The following is a 17,391-nucleotide window of genomic DNA, read 5'->3' as shown; positions in this document are numbered from 1 at the left end:
TTAGACATTCGCAGGATCTCACAGCGAAGCAATTTCTGATCCATTATAAAATCAGCAGGGAAATCACAGCAGAAGGTTTATTGTAAGCTGCATATTGCTGTAAGCAATGTTTCCTTTCATATTGACACTGTGCAGCAATATTCCCGCACGGTGAATGATGCATACGGGACAGCAGTCGCCTCCTAAGTTAATGGGCAGCTTTTGTGCAGTTCATTTATTACATGCATCACATCTAGTGTACATTCTGACTTGTATGATTTAGAATAGAATTGATGGGCTGGATGACATTACCATGACCCTCAATGTTTATTATCTGCCTCACAATTAAAAACTTACACAAAGGCTATTGCACAGGCCAGACATTTTTTTGCTGCTTGTTGAACGGACTGAAATGTCACACAGGGCCACAGAGAGAACTGTTATGGACTCTGCAGACTCCTTTTTTTGGCATTAATGCAGAGCCTTATTTGGAACGAGCAACATTTGCCAATTCTCTAATGTCACTTTCACAAACAGGAAATAAACTAAAATAATTCTCTTAAAGACATAATTCACAGAACTTATCAGAATTAATAAGATACTAATAACAAGCCAACCCTTGACTTGGTATTATCATAAAACCCTTTACTTCAAATACAAAATTCTGGCAAATATGAGTTTGTGACATTAGCAAACAGTCACTACGTCTATATAAAATGCAGTAAACATATAAGACTAATATCTGTTGCTTAGACTGACAAAAGACCTGTGCTGCCCTGCTGATCCCTTAATGACACGAGACTTTTCCAGATTTCATCTAGATGTAATCACTGGCAAATTATTGCCTTTCTTGTCCATAGCCATTGATTCCACTGATTAGCTTCCTAATGAAGCCTGGGAAATTAAACATAATTGATTAGCGCGGTGTGGCCTTTCAGACTCAACAGGCTTGATCCTTTGTTAATAGCCAGGATTAAATCAATCTCTGCCCGTCATTAACAACCAACAGTCTAAATTTTGACATGCAAGACAAATGTGCAATCCGACAAACAGGTCCTCTTACAGTAATAAAAATAGTAAAACCAAAGATTAAAAGTTTTTTTTAAGAAGAAAGAAAGTGAAAGGATTGTCATTGTGATGCACTGCAGCACAGCACACACAACGAAATGTGTCCTCTGCTTTTAACCATCACCCTTGGTGAGCAGCGGGCAGCCATGACAGGCGCCCGGAGAGCAGCACCACTTGGCCCCAGCGGGACATAAATCTACGTACAGCACCCCTGAAAGATGTATCTGTCATACGGATCTGTAACCTCTTCTTGATGCAAGCGGTATCAAATGCACAGGAGACGGTATAAAACTGTCTTTTGATCCGATCCTCCATAAAGTTTTCAGGGAGTCTGCAACTCTCGGCAGGGCCAATCATCAACAATGCATCCTACAGTGACAGACGGCGCAGCACCGTTGTGCATCCTGTTGTCCCACTCCACAGCTCCACGAGCTCCACAAGCTCCACAAGCTCCACAAGCTCTAGTGCTACCGTATTGCGTTTCCTTGTGTTCTTTTTATTTTTGCTCATTTATTCCATTTCCCTGGGATTGGAAGGTGCAAGTAAGGTCCCCTGCCTGGTAGGCCTTTATGCCTTGTCTTATATCTCACATCCCTCACACAGCTGGTAATTTTTTGAGCAGGGAGGACTGATATTTATTCTGTCTCCAAAGGGAGGCACAATAGAACAGAGTGATCCACTGTTCCCTCTTCACGTATTTCCATTACTAATGTCTCGCTGTGTGCATTCAGCAAATCCTAAAACTAAGGCCTCATTCACTCGGATGTCTGAACCAGACGTTTTTCTGCCATTTGTGGTGTCAGGTGAACATGGACCGAGTGTAGGACGTTTTTTTTTTTTTTTGCTCATTGGAGCACATCAAAGCGTCCACACGGGCATTCAGCACCAGCATTCCAACAGTGTCAAATTAACACTACATGCGATGATTTCTTGCTGTCAATTTCCCAACAAACTTTAAATGGTAATAAGCATTAAACTGATAAAGTGATTGCCATTGTGATATACAGCAGCACAGCTGTCTACACAGTGAAATATGTCCTCTGCATTTAACCATCACCCTTAGTGAGCAGTGGGGAGCCATGACAGCCGGGGAGCAGTGTGTGGGGACGGTGCTTTGCTCAGTGGCACCTCAGTGGCACCTTGGCGGATCGGGATTCGAACCGGCAACCTTCTGGTTACGGGGGCGCTTTTAACCGCTAGGCCACCACTGCCCCATAAACATTAAACAGTGTCAACATAGCTACAAAAACATCTAATTCAGAGGGCATTCAAACTATCTCTCCCAACTTTCTCAGCAGGTTTTTTTATGCAAAATAATATTTTTACTATTATTATGCTAAATTGTTTTTCATTTATGGTAATTAGAGCATAACAATATTCTCAAGAGGTTACTACATTCTCAAGAGGTTACTATTTTTCTATACTAGATGACAGAGATTGATATCTAATGTAAAATGCAGGGAAATGCACTAAGATTTACCTTAAGAGATGTAAACCCAAGCAGACAGACATGAAAGGTCTGGTGGCCCATGAGGGACCACAGGTGCACGGTAACACCTGCTGAGACTCGTGTGATCTCTCACCATGACTTCCTATTCACATGTGGACCCACAGCTGAAGCCAGGTGTTGGCGTTGTCTGACAGATTTATGCTTTTCACCCCCATTTCCCTTTTCATCCCACATATCCTGTATTTATCCTTCATGGACTTGCCTCAGCATCGCACTCGCCGGGTTCTCCCCTGTCTCGTTTCTCTCTCTCTCCATCTGCTAGGCTCATTATGAGAAGGCCGGGGCGTTCAGGAGGGGCGAGCCAGTCTGGAGAACAGAGGGCCTGTGGAGCGTTGTTTGTGCAACAGAGAGAAGCCCAAGATAATTACAAAACGACACATCCGAGTGGCTGAACACAGTAGAACGGTGCCAGATTTCGCTGACCTCTGGACAAGGAAGGTGGACGCGCGCGCCGTGAATCATGCCCCTCTGAAAGAAGACTCCGCTATCTTCTCCCATCTCTCTCTTCCTCCCTCACCACGGGCTGCAGACCTGGTTGGTAATTTGCTCCTTTTGTCCTTCCTAAATGTAGAGGCACTACTTCTGCTGCTCTGCCTCTTGTATTCACGTTTTGATTACCTTGCCTGCATTAAAATGGAGGTAGCAGCGTCACTGGCATTCCAAATAAGCTTAATTGCCAATGTGCTTTAACAAAAGTAGTTCATTTTTTGGTCCTATTTCAGAGTGAAAACCCCACAGCAGATCATTACGAAGTGGTGTGAAAAAAACTCCACGTTAAGTGACAGGTTTATGACGGTTTGATGGGTATGTAATGCAGTGAACTCGGTGCATGACTTTAATTAGTTGCAGCTATTTAGCTCCAGTCACTGAAACACAAGCCTGTCAGGCAACACGGCACACAGCAGCTGGCCGCTCGGAACTGAAAGCATGGAGAGCAGCCGCTCTCGCAGCCTGGGCTCTGCAGGCACTTGAATAACAGACAAAGGCGTCCTTTGGTGGACTTTCAAGGCCAACGCCGATGCAACGACTCCCTGTCAATACAATGACCAGCGGGCTCATGCATTTTTAACGCACGGGCCTGCTTTCTGACAGCAAGCCACAGACCTTCAGTGTCATTCACCGCATAGATATAAAATGCAAAGATTCAAGAGTCTCACTCAGCTATTTAGCTACACTGACAAATGTGTAAACATGTCCACGTCCATTTCCTGAGAGTTGAACCCATCCCTTCAGAAAAACACCATATGTTTCAAGCAGTTTTTCTGCCTCTGCATCTCTCAGCTCCAACTGAGCAGTCAGCCCAATTGCAGCAGATCTACGAGCCTAATTAAGTGCAAACTTTACAAAAAGTGGAACATATAGCACATAGATCACAGTGTAGCCATCCCGTCACATTATCATTCATCGAGCGACACAGCACGGCTCGGCAAGGCTCGGCAGGACTAAGACTTTAATGAATTCCCCTTAAAAAAAAAAAATGTTTTAAATCGCTTTCGGTCTTCATAGCACCGACTCACATAATCATTCCACAACTCATTATTTAAACTAGATGGCGGGGATGGCCAGAAAAAAAGTGGCCAGACTTCCGGCCAGAGCACAAGACGTACCACAGCATCCAGACACCCTGGGGAGGAAGCAGACGACCTCTCCTCACACGTCCATCCCTCGCTCCGCTCTCCGTAGGCTCGCGCCGAGCCGGTTGGCCTCGTTTTCACACGGTCCCCACGCACCGAGCAGAGGCGCCGCCATCCTCTCGCCATAAAAACAAATTAGTGCTTCTATTTATAAAAAAAAACCCTCAGTTGAGCTTAACTCACTGTGCACAGGAGCACTAAACAAATACAAATTAGCGTAGAATTTAAGTCCAAGCAAGTACGAACAGTTGAATCCTGCCTCGGTCCGTTTCGGTTTTTGGTTTCATTTCTGTTTGTTTAGATGGAATAAAACAATTGCACAAAAGCAAGTTGTCATTATGCGACGACGTGCAGTTGATATGTAATTTAACGGGATAATACTGACTTGGCGTTTTGATTGCATGTGTCAAATCCTTTTTCGATTATGAATGGCACCTTGCAGCTGAGCGAATGGCAGAGAGGAACCAGATGAATTTCACAAAATCACATTCGTTTGGATATCCAGTTTGTAGACAATGTGGATGCAGAGCAGCGGCACGAGGAGGAATCACATTAAAACACGTTCTCCCATCTCTGAGGGTACCATTGCAGACACACACTGACCCTGATCTGACCCCATACGGAAGCACACACGCCAACTGTCGCCGCCCCCCGACAGCTTCTGGAGAGGTGCATGGTCTTATTAAATGATTTTATTAATTATATTCATTATATTATCATGATAAAAATGGCACGATATTTTCATGTTAATTTTAAATGTAACTACTGATTGTACGTTGCTCTGGATAGGGGCGTCTGCTAAATGCCATAAATGGAGACACGCAGCTGACAGGCATCCCAAGCCTCCTTTACTAACATTTGATGATTAAGTAATTGTTCTTTTTGAGCACTAAACACCTAAGTGTGTTGAGGAACTGGATGGTCAGGTCGATAGAGATGTCTTGGTCAGGATTATTTCTTGGCCCGACATGAACACTGCACATGCATCGTGGGTGAGAGGAAGAATTTCAAAAATGATTTTCGACTGCAAAGACATGAGTACAACCTGGCTTCCCTAAAAACTGAGGACAACAGAGCAACCCCTGGAACCTCTGTCACGAGTTCCCGCCTGGCTCCTCTCCTGCGATGCAGGTCACCTGTGTCTCCTTTCGGGGGTGTCGGTGCGAGTGTGATCACATCCAGGCACCCAGGCACCCTGCTTCTGTCAGGATCCGGTCCGAAATGGGGGTTACTCCGGTCCGGGTCAGGATCAGGATCCGGACCGGAGTTTCATTGTTGTCCTGTGTAATGTTCCCTAATCGTTTTCATTTACAGCATTTATCAGACGCCCTTATCCAGAGCGACTTACAATCAGTATTACAGGGACAGTCTCCCTGGAGCAATTTAGGGTTAAGTGTCTTGCTCAGGGACACAGTGGTGGTTAGTGGGATTCGAACCCAGGTCTTCTGGTTCATAGGCGAGTGTGTTACCCACTAGGCTACTACCACCCTGACACAGGTTTTCACCTGTGTTAATTGTATAAAGCTGCCCTGTTCGTTTCTGTCCGCTGTCAGGTCTTTGAAGTTATGTTCCGTGTTCACCAGTGTCTACGTCTCGGATGTCTCCCCTGTCTTGTGCTTCACAAATTAAACCCCGGTTTCGTGATGTCAGGTGAAAGCGTCCTTCATTCCTCGTCACTCCACGTCCTCCTCTCCGTTCACCTGCCGCGTCATGCCCGCATGGACGTGACAGCTTCTCATTTACTAGCACATTTACTCATCCCCCCTTAAACTGACTTTTATCAGGCATTTAATAAATTATTAACTGTCATGCAACAATTGAGATTAACTATTTGGTTTATTTTTATTATTATTTCATATCAATAAAGTTATAGGTTATATTTGTGTTTGCCGATGGGGAAAAAACTGCCTGGTTATTCCCATGTTACACTGAATGTGTGAGTGTGTGAAAGTGTCATTGGGCCATCAGGTGCCGAGGATGTGAGGTCACTCAAGGAGTCCTGATGACCTCAGCTGCAGCCCATGAAGCATGATTAAAAACAGTTCAAAGCACCCAGTGGGTGCTGCATGCATTAATGTGGACTCACCCTTACGTTCATGTATGTTGGTTTTCGTTTCTGTCAAGTAACACGCCTGTGGGTCAGTTTAAGTTTTTTTTTTGTTTCCTTTTGTCCATGGCACCTGGTTTATGTTGTCCTAAATAAATCCATTTATCCAATATGTCACGTTCCTGCGCGTCCTCAGTCATGACAGAATGCCGTTGCTAGATTTCTCTCCATCGAATTTTCAGTAAATTTGGGCATCAGGAAGCTGCTGTCAATATGTGGGACCCCGCACATACTGACACATCGCTATATTTGACTGACCCCATGTAAGTGGACGCCAAGGCCAAACATTAAAACAAATTCGTCCCCAGTGACGTTCTTCAAAAGGAAATTTTCCCTGTGCGTGGAACAACGACAGTATACCAGCGTTTTGAGAAAAACTGCCAATTCCGTCCACTATCAATTTGATCACATTTGTTTCCATCTTTATTCCCTTTTAAATCAGGTTTTACTTTTCACTGTGTTCTGAGGGCATAGAAAATGTATTTAAATATAATTAATATATAATTAATCTTAAACAACAGTGTTTTAAAAGAGTTTTTTCCTATAATCTTTAATACAAGGGAACAGGATGTTCCAAATGCATAAAAAATCATCACATCACACTTGCTCTCTCTTTAGGGCACAAGGTGGTTGTCGAGTTTCATGACAGGGGAAAACTGTCAGAAATCAAACTGCTATCCCATCAGACCCCTGGGATTGTGACTTACGCAAAATCTGTCAATTCCTTAACAAGCAAAGACCACGAGTGAGGAGACTGTGGTGCAAATTGCGAAAATTCAGATCTTCCATAATCATGTAACCCTGCAAAGACATGCTCATGGATTTATTAATCCGTCCAAAATCTGACAGACTGACATAACAATCAATGGAGGATCAGGGGGGGACTGTCCCACATATGCCCAAGCTGAGCCTGAATGAACCTGCACACTGGAAGGACTGGATGTATAAACTGTTTTATATCATGACAATGTTACCGCTGCTGCGTTCCTGGAAAAACAATCCTCAACTCACAGCTTAAAGCTTAAGAAAAACGGACGGCTATGACGAAGATAACGGTACGAAGCCACAAAAGGGAACATACAGTCAGGCTAGTTCCTAAGAAAGATTAAAAAAATGCAACAATTTCCTGCACAATGCAAACTAAGGAACTTACATCTCGTAAAACAAATAAACCAGGAACTATTTCAGGTCCAGCTCAAACACAACAATAATCTAGTCAAATGTGAAAATGTGACACACACATTCACACGACATATGCTTTTGCATGACCTGTATCTCAAAATCTCCTCACTCTACCCGGCAAACAGCACTGCGGCGATCAGATTAAACACCATGACCTGATTACAATGCTTACTTTCAAGCTGTAAAACATTTTATACCATCAGTTTCATACATGCCTGCAACAGGCCATGTGAGGACATAAAATCAATTCATTGCACGAAAGCATAAATTTACCTGAGCGCACCACAAATGGTGCCACGCACAGATCCAACCGGTTACAGTCGCACGACAAGCTGCCGTTGCTTGCAACTCGCTGCATCATTAGTAATCAGATAGTTTTGCTTCTTTGCATATGCCTTAGGCCATACAACAATATGAACAGGGCATGAGATACGATCAGTGACGGCAGCACAACAGTGCCAGCTCACTCCTGTGCATTATTATCACCGGTTTGTGTTTTTCTGAGAATACTTGCTTTTGTTTCCCGCAACTTAAATATTCACGATCTTAGTGAAGTGATTGTCATTGTGAAACACTGCAGCACAGCACACTTTTAACCATCACCCTTGGTGAGCAGTGGCGCAGCCATGACAGGCGATTACGGGTCCGTGTCCTATCCGGCGCTCAAACTGACTCACCATATCACTGGCTGAAAAATTTCTGCTTATTTAATATTACCAGATGACAACTAATCATTGCATTATGGCATGAGGTGGGTGGACTGGTTTTGGTTTAAAAAGTTGCAAAAATGCATTCACTCTTCTTCAGAACTAGATGCATTTTTTTTTTTTTTCACTTAACACAGGAAATAAGAAGCTACGGTGTGTCTGATGATGACTGAGAGCTGGCTGATGAGGTCTCGGCCCCGACTCGCCGAACAGACAGCCCATTTCCAAAGACAAGCAAGCGGGGACAGAACCGGGGACATACACTGAGCTGCCAGCAAGCGCTTGGGAGCGTGCTGGAGAACCCGGGCCGATTCATCAAGCAATGCCACCAGAGGCCAGCGCCCCTCCTCCCCGCTTTTCCAGGCGCTGACTGATGACCCGAGAGACGGCGGCACCACGGCTCGATAATGAGGAGGGCAGCCGGCGGCTCGCACACAAACATGCACACGTGGTCTTCTCACTCACGCTGGGTGGTGTTCGTAAGTCCTTCATGGACCATAACATTTTACTGCTAACAGGTCAGCAGGCCGGGATGACAAATGTTCACAGAGATGATAATCAATTAGCTCAACTGCGTACACCCATCTTCATCAACTAAAACCCAATTGCCGGTTCTACAGCAGACGGGATCAAGCGACGGCACATTCTGATTTCAGCGCGGCATCTCGTTACGCTTCTCACCATCCGCTCTTGTACGATCGCCCGTACCGGCAAAATGAATTATGACAGATCGCTCCCATTATCTGACAACCGTGATGGAGCGCAATCTCGCAGCACAGATCTCTCGGTGCCCATGCTTGAGGCCCATCAGTAAACGTCTGGCAGTTGGCAGTAAACATTCATGTGGCATTTTCTGGGCAGACAGTATAAAATCGTGTTTCGTTTGCAAACAACTTCGGCTGTGTCTGGATCCCAATCACGGACGTTCTGTTATATAAATATAGATATATTTACATTTCTCATTAAAGATTAAGTGGAAAATGGGCACATCTCAACATGATGATTTGTTGGGGGCAGAAATGGAGCGACAATCACGGAGTGACAGATGGAGTCATTTGCAGAGAAGTCCAACATCCCGCCAGAAATCAGACTTCATCCCACTTGGGGGGGGGTCAAAAACACTTCTCAGCCAATCACATCTCAGCATTCATTTGGTGTGAGTAGCACAGCCAAAAAAAATATATATATATATATATATATTTTTTTTTTAAAAATTGTAGTTTAGACACCATTTTGCCATATGATTGAAAAGTACGTAAAACATAAAGAACACGTTTCTTTTTGTTCTTAGGCGCCACGGCCTTCGTGACGTAAACAAAACCCTCACGTGACCACCGCGCTGTCACCGGTCCGAGGGACAATATTACCGTAAACCAAAAGTGTATATGAAAAATTCATATATATATATATATATATATATACACACACACACACACACACACACACACACACACACACGATAAACGCACACACGAGGAGACCTTTCGCGAAAATCTCCGTTGCGTCGTTTCACGTTCATCACGTCACTACAGCGCTCCGCCACATGGACCTCGTTACTTTATCCAAGGTGACAATTATTGTATAACACATACGATGGCGTGAGTACGATTAGCGACGCAAGTTGCCGTCAAGGCTGCTGCACGCACGGCGCGTCGGTAAAAAAAAAAAAAAAGAAGCGAAGTTGAAGAACACCGAACCGAAGCGAACCGCGGAGATGCAGCGCGGCGCCTTTACCTCAGAAACGGGCTCCACTTTCCTGTCGGGCGACAGCGTCCGCCGGCCGGGCTCCTTTGTGCCCGACGCACCTCGTGTTAGCCCAGTTGCTCGGCTGGACGATGAAACATGGTGCGCGCGCGCGCGTGTGTGTGTGTGTGTGTGTGTGTGGTGTGTGTGTGTGTGTGTGTGAGTGACTCCCTGTCCGGCTCCCTGTAGGGCGATGAAGGCGGAGACCTCCTCCTCCTCCTCCTCTGTAACCTCCTCGTACGCGCTCGGCGCACCGGCTTTTGCGCGGCCGTCCTCCCGACTGAAAGTTTCCCTTTTTTTGGTCACCCGCCACCAGATGAACTCGGTAACCGCGGCGAGGAACGCGTCCGTCCGTCCGTCCGTCCGTCAGTCCGAGGCGCCTTCAACACATCTGGGCTGAGCGCGTGCGCGGTGCAGCGGTCTTCTGGATAAAGTTTTATTCCCGCGTCGCTCGTTAACCTGGATTCAAATGGCTTCAGTCTGCGACACGACGGATCGTATACATGACGCCTTCCCGTTTCTTAAACAACTTATGTCGCGGCGTCACTGCTTCAGTTGGGCAACATGATGTGGCAATAAAAAGTCATCTGATGTCCTGAATATACTGGCTGTCCCTGCGTTTTCTCTCTTGATGGCGACACCAGCCTCTACCACCATATGGACAACGATTATGAGAATAAAATACATTTCCTCATTCAATCATTATTTCAGAGCACGGTATCTCCCTGGTATCTCCCTCCCCACGGTATCTCCCTGGCAGGGGAGATACCGTGATCAAGAAGGCGGTTCACCCAGGGCGAGGCTCAGCCATTGCACTTCGGCTGTGCTGACCCCTGCGAATTCCCCAAATGTGGGAATCTCGACTGCATAATTTCTGGTAGTGGGGGACTGCGTTCGCGCTCTCCCCTGATTTTTTTTTTTTTATGCTGTGACCCCCCTCCCCCACTTCGGACAATCAGATCACCTTTCTTTGTTTCTCACCCCCAAGTACTCCCCCCTCATCAACCGTGTGAAGCCATCAGTGAGGACCATCAAAGTGTGGCCAGCGGGGGCTGACATCACACTCCAGGACAGGTTCCAACACACAGACTGGAGTATGTTTGCTTCACAGGCCACCTGTGGCTCTCACACGGACATCGACATCTACACCTCCTCTGTTCTGAACTACATTAACACCACCATAGACACGGTTACTACTCAGAAACAGATCACCACATACCCAAATCAGAAGCCTTGGATGAACAAGGAGGTGCGTCTCCTGCTGAAGGCACGCAACAATGCCTTCAGATCGGGTGATGCACAGGCCTACGGCATTTCCAGGGCGAACCTGAAGAGGGGCATCAAAAAGGCCAAGCACTGCTACAAACTAAAGCTAGAGGAATACTTCTCCAATGCTGATCCTCGACGCTTGTGGCAGGGCATTCAGGCCATTACAGACTACAAACCCAGCAACTCAGCCCCCACAACCACAAATGTCCTCTTTCTGAATGAGCTCAACGACTTTTATGCTCGCTTTGAAAGAGACAACAAGCAACCTGCTGTCAAGATCCCCTCATCTACCGACCACTCGCCCATCATACTCACCTCCTCAGATGTTTGCACTGCACTGAGTCGGATAAACGCGCGCAGGGCTGCTGGACCAGACGGCATCCCGGGGCGCGTTCTTAGAGCATGTGCAGAGCAGCTCGCTGGCGTATTCACGGACATTTTTAACATGTCTCTCGCCCAAGCAGCTGTTCCAACATGCCTCAAATCCACCTCCATTGTACCAGTGCCGAAACATTCTAGCCCAACATGCCTGAATGACTACCGCCCTGTAGCACTCACACCCATAATCATGAAGTGCTTCGAGCGGTTAGTCCTGGCACATCTGAGGGACTTCCTCCCACCAACTCTGGACCCACACCAGTTTGCGTACCGTAGCAATAGGAGCACAGAGGATGCAGTCTCCATAGCGCTGCACTCTGTACTCACACACCTGGACAAGCAAAACACATATGCACGGATGCTGTTTGTTGATTTCAGCTCAGCATTTAACACTGTCATCCCCTCTAAGCTAATCTCTAAACTTAGAGCCCTGGACATCAACACCTCACTTTGCAACTGGATTATGGACTTTCTGACCAGCAGACCACAGCATGTAAGGTCAGGCCACATCCGCTCCACTACTGTCACGCTCAACACTGGTGTACCACAGGGCTGTGTGCTGAGCCCCTTCCTCTACTCCCTCTTCACCCATGACTGCCGACCTATGTATGGATCAAACTCCGTTATTAAGTTTGCAGATGACACCACGGTGATAGGTCTCATCGACAACAACGATGAGACTGCCTACAGGGAGGAGGTCCAGCATCTGGCCACTTGGTGCACAGAAAATAACCTTCTTTTAAACACCACCAAGACCAAGGAGCTCATTGTGGACTTCAGGAGGGAGAGAAGAGGCTCGCATGGTCCCATCCACATCAATGGGATGACTGTGCAGCCTGTTACATCCTTCAAGTTCCTGGGGACCCACATCTCAGAGGACCTGTCCTGGAGCATTAACACCTCCAGCCTGGTCAAGAAGGCTCACCAGCGCCTCTTCTTCTTGAGAACATTAAAAAAGAACCAGCTACCCACTACCATCCTGTTGAACTTTTACCGCTCTACAATAGAGAGCATCCTTACCAGCTGTCTCACAGTGTGGTATGGAAGCTGCACTGTTGCTGAGCGTAAGGCGATGCAGCGGGTGGTGAAAACTGCCCAGCGCATCACAGGGACTCCACTTCCATCCATTGAGGAAATCCAGAGGAAGCACTGTCTGCGTCGAGCTCGCAGTATTCTTAAGGACTCCTCCCACCCGGCCCACGAACTGTTCTCTCTCCTGCCTTCAGGCAGACGGTTCAGGCTACCACGGACAAGAACCAGCAGACTTAGGAACAGCTTTTTTCCCAGAGCTGTTTCCTTGCTGAACTCCTCTGCCCCCCCCATACACTCTTGATAATCACTGCACTGCACATATCACTTTGTACTGCACATATCACTTTGTACTGCACATATCACTTTATGTATATATATATAACTTAACTTATTTGAACTGTATCCTGCACTTGCTGCTTATTGCACTTCTGGTTAGACCTAAATTACATTTCGTTGCCCTGTACTTGTACATGTGTAATGACAATAAAGTTGAATCTAATCTAATCATCTAATTATGTATTTTTTGTTAGTTTGTCTAATTTGAAGGGAACTGAGGAGAACTATGAATGCGTACATGAGTGCCTGGACATTTACAGACTGTCTTCATGTTTCACCCAGGTTCTCCAGATTTTCTGCCATCCAAAGGCTTGAATTGGCAACTCTGAATTGTGCATAGTTGTGTGTGAAAGTGAATTGATCGTCTTCTGCAGCACAGCACACAGTAACACAACGAAATGTGTCCTCTGCTTTTAACCATCTCCCTTGGTGAGCAGTGAGCAGCCATGACAGGCGCCCAGGGAGCAGTGTGTGGGGACGGTGCTTTGCTCAGTGGCTCCTCAGTGGCACCTTGGCGGATCGCGAATCCCTTCTGATTACGGGTCCATGTCCCTACCTGCTAGGCCACCACTGCCCCAGCGATGTGTGTGTGTGTGTGTGTGTGTGTGTGTGTGTGTGCATGCTGTGCCCAAGAGCTGTGACCCTGAGCAATACTAAGCAGTCATGGAAAGTCGTAAAATGATGTCCACATGTGTCCAATAGAATAACTGGTAAATTGTCTGGTTTCATTGACTGTTTATTGATTGACAACATATGGAGCATCAGACATGGTCATTTTAATTTACACATATGTATTGTCAGGTCCACAAATATTGGGACATCGACACAATTCTAATCATTTTGGTTCTATACACCATGACAAAGAATTTGAAATGAAGAAAAGATGTGCTTTAACCAAAAGGGACCAAACGTAACCGGAGAAATGAACAAATGATGCTTCTATCATATGCTTAGTTTCCTTTCAAATCCATTCTGGTAGTGTATAGAGCCAAAGGTTTAGAATTGTTTTGATGTCCTAATATTTATGGATCTGACTGTATGTAACACTGTCCTTCAAGCTGAAGGTGATGAGTTTGGACCCATTAAAGTGTGGATGCTTGTTGACTAAACTGAGAGCACAGACAGGCAGGATACTCTCTTTACGTTCCAAAAAAAAGTCTTGCTGTCAGTATTTTGCTTCTCATTTTTATTCATGAGAAGAGGACAATGATTCACGACACTACATCCTGCTTTTAGCACCATGTATTGTTGCCACTTGTATTATCCCTCCACAAATGACCGAGGAAGGAAATGCAAAACTGAGAAAGAAAACCCAGGGCTTTGCATGAGGTTCCATTTGGTTAATGCTTCTTCTGGTACTGCAGTTCAGTGGACGTGGAAAATGTTGGTGCCACGAACAAATGTTGTTCCATCAGTACGTTCAGATGTGCACGTTGTGGTCGTTGTTCTGAAAGATTCAGTTTGGGATTCCAAACCATTTTTCCCCACGCCATGCTTAAGAAGGATATTATAGCCTTGCATGCTTACCCATATTTTTTTTTGTATGCTGTGAGGCTAAATATTTTCTGGGCAATGGATTCAGATGTACATGATTATAAAATGTCATGATGTTTTCATGCCAGACAAATTGATTTCATCTTTATATATTAAATGATTACACAATTTGATATAAAAAAAGTATCAGCTGTTTAGTAATTCTCAGTTTGAACCCATGACCAATGACAGGGCAGTGACCTTAATGTGTGCTTTTTCTCAAAAACACCTTTTGTGGAAATGATGTCCCTTCTTACGACAATCCTAATCTTTCTTGACAGAAGAATTAAAATTACATGCTTTCATGGGAGGTTTGGGTCATATCATAAGTGACATGACCCTTAGCAGAAAAAAAGGCTCGGGTTCAAACAGGGATTTACTGCTTAAGTACAATGGCAGTGATTAGGAAGTCTGACCATTTGGTGATCGATATGACATGGTGAACCAACCACTGCAAATGTTTTATTACTTGAGAAACTAATGCCATTGACTACTAATTTATTATGCAGTAACTATGTGGTAATAGTGGAGGCTTTGTAAAGTGAAGTGATTGTCACATGTGATACACAGCAGCACAGCACACGGTGCACACAGTGAAATTTGTCCTCTGCATTTATCCCATCACCCTGAGTGAACAGTGGGCAGCCATGACAGGTGCCCGGGGAGCAGCGTGTGGAGATGGTGCTTTGCTCAGGGGCACCTCAGTGGCACCTTGGCGGATCGGGATTTCGAACCTGCAACCTTCTGATTACGGGGCCGCTTCCTTAACCGCTAGGCCATTACTGCCCCATGGGGTAGCTCAACAGTTAATGAAGCGGCCCCATAATCAGAAGGTTGCTTGCAGGGTTCGAATCCTGATCCATCAAGGTGCCACTGAGGTGCCACTGAGCAAAGCACCATCTCCACACGCTGCTCCCCGGGCGCCTGTCATGGCTGCCCACTGCTCACCAAGTTGATGCATGGTTAAAAGTAGAGGACACATTTCGTTGTGTCACCGTGTGGTGTGTTGCAGTGTATCACAATAACAATCACTTTACTTTCACTTCCTCTTTAAATACAAGGAGAGGGATTTTGACTCACTGTTAGATCAAGGGCTTAAATCAAGTTAAAATTGTGCAATGAAACATTTTTATTGATGGATATATTTTATATAGCATAACAAAAAAACAGTTTGAGCGTAGTTGAGCGTAATGTTGTATTATATTGATTGCCTGGAGAAGCTGTGAAGATGGTAACTGTGACAGTAGATGCACACAATCAGCCACTTTCATGTATGTTATAGATGTCTCACCTGCCACCTTTCTGTCTGTGAGCTTCACACCTTCTGCTGGGAATCATTAATTTAACAATGAGAACATCTACAGGACCTGTCAAAACAAGAGTTTTTTTTTAAGTTGTTGCCTGGCAACAATTGGACAATTTGAAATATGCATAGGCATGACCACTGACACCTTTAGCCTCGTTACTCTAGGCAAACTCATCCCAACCTGTCTACAGAGATACAAACTGCCTGTCAGAGTGTGCATGATACAGCAGCTCTAAGGACTACAGAGGCAAAGGTTACCAAATAAACTGGGTAACCACCCACCGGGACACTAGTCCCCGGGGGCACAATTAAAAAAGTTTGCAACACCATGAAATTCCTCTCATTATCATCTCTAGATTGGCTTCCGTGGAGCCTCCCAGTAAGACAGGGACCCACCTCAGGGCTGGTGTTGCCTGTGAATCATGGCAGCATTCAAATATCACTTGGCAAAAGTGATGTTAGTTGACTAATGCGAGAGGCACGCGGAGCTCAGTGCAAACAGAAGTGCTGTTTCTTCGCCCACACTGTTTGAGGATAAATGCTGTACCAACCGACCAAGGAGGCTGACCTGCCGATGTGAGTCACGTCATGAGCAGAACCAATCAGCTATAGGCAGGGTAACCAGATACAAACTGATTGCAACCTGAAGCACTCATCTGATATTGGGCAATCACCTGAACTTTGTCGTCTATTTTACCGATCATAAAACATGACTGTCATCCATCAGCCCACACCGTACCAAAAGAACATGTTCTTTTCATGGCATGCTTTTTGGGCAGCCTTGTGCAAAGTTTATTTGTAAAAGATTCACTTTTGTGGAGAGGGGTAAAGGATGTAAAAAAAAAATTATTTGCTTGCCAGTCAAACAAACTTTACATGCACCTCATTGTGTATAATGCAGAGACCCACAACACTTTACATGGCACTGTATCGTTGTGCTAGTATGTCTTGTGGGTCCTGTTAGATGTCCTATATGTCTGTATAAATGGTAAAAAATTAATTATGCTTGGTTCAAAGTACTTGAACTTGAACTTGAACATCCATACATTACCAGTCAATAGTTTTTTTTCAGTGTCGCCTCTTTTTCTCCTTCATGACCGCTTTGTTCATTATTGTTCATCAACAAAAGCTGCTTCATGTTGCATACTTTAACAAGATTTTGACTTGGTGAACATTTTATTAGTTGGGTTAAATTGTTTTACAATAGTCCCATTTTAAAGCATCAACCTAACACTCAATGTCCTATCCCCTTTAAATGGTGTGTATTTCAGATGGGATGAGGCATGGGAAAATGCGAGAATTGTAAATAAAAGTAATTTAACTACATATTTTACAAATGTTTCATTTATCCCCCTCTAAGTGTCACAAGTTTAATGCTAACCATTCCCCTCAATGCCCCAATTGCAAACCAGGGATCGGCAGTCTCAGTCACTGCATGTGGTCTTATTAAAAAAGTACAGTTGTTTTGCCATATGATGGGAAGAGATGAATAAAAACTATTAATAAAAAATATTATTTTTCTGAGAAATGTTGAGTATGGAACGTCACTTACAACCTTTTATTTGTTTTTTTGTTTGCTATTGTTGTGCTAATATTTAATCTGAGAG

General features: G+C 45.0%; 1 protein-coding gene and 1 non-coding gene across 2 annotated transcripts in view; one reads left to right on the top strand and one right to left on the bottom strand.

Annotated features, from left to right (window-relative positions):
• pde4ba (phosphodiesterase 4B, cAMP-specific a) overlaps positions 1 to 10,409 on the bottom strand; it is a 105,647-nt gene extending 95,238 nt beyond the window's left edge. Inside the window, exon 1 of the mRNA XM_029001863.1 lies at positions 9,922 to 10,409. The gene's annotated coding sequence lies outside the window, so the exon portion shown is untranslated. The remainder of the gene's footprint in view (positions 1 to 9,921) is intronic.
• Positions 10,410 to 10,675: 266 nt separating this feature from the next.
• LOC114802751 (U1 spliceosomal RNA) lies at positions 10,676 to 10,839 on the top strand. Its single transcript, XR_003751776.1, has one exon. It is a non-coding gene; the product is annotated as a U1 spliceosomal RNA (small nuclear RNA).
• The last annotated feature ends 6,552 nt before the right edge of the window (positions 10,840 to 17,391 follow it).

This window comes from Denticeps clupeoides, chromosome 13, assembly GCF_900700375.1.
Source record: "Denticeps clupeoides chromosome 13, fDenClu1.1, whole genome shotgun sequence".
NCBI lineage: Eukaryota > Metazoa > Chordata > Actinopteri > Clupeiformes > Denticipitidae > Denticeps > Denticeps clupeoides.
The sequence above is the reverse complement of the archived record's forward strand: the minus strand, read 5'-3'. Positions and strand labels throughout refer to the sequence as shown.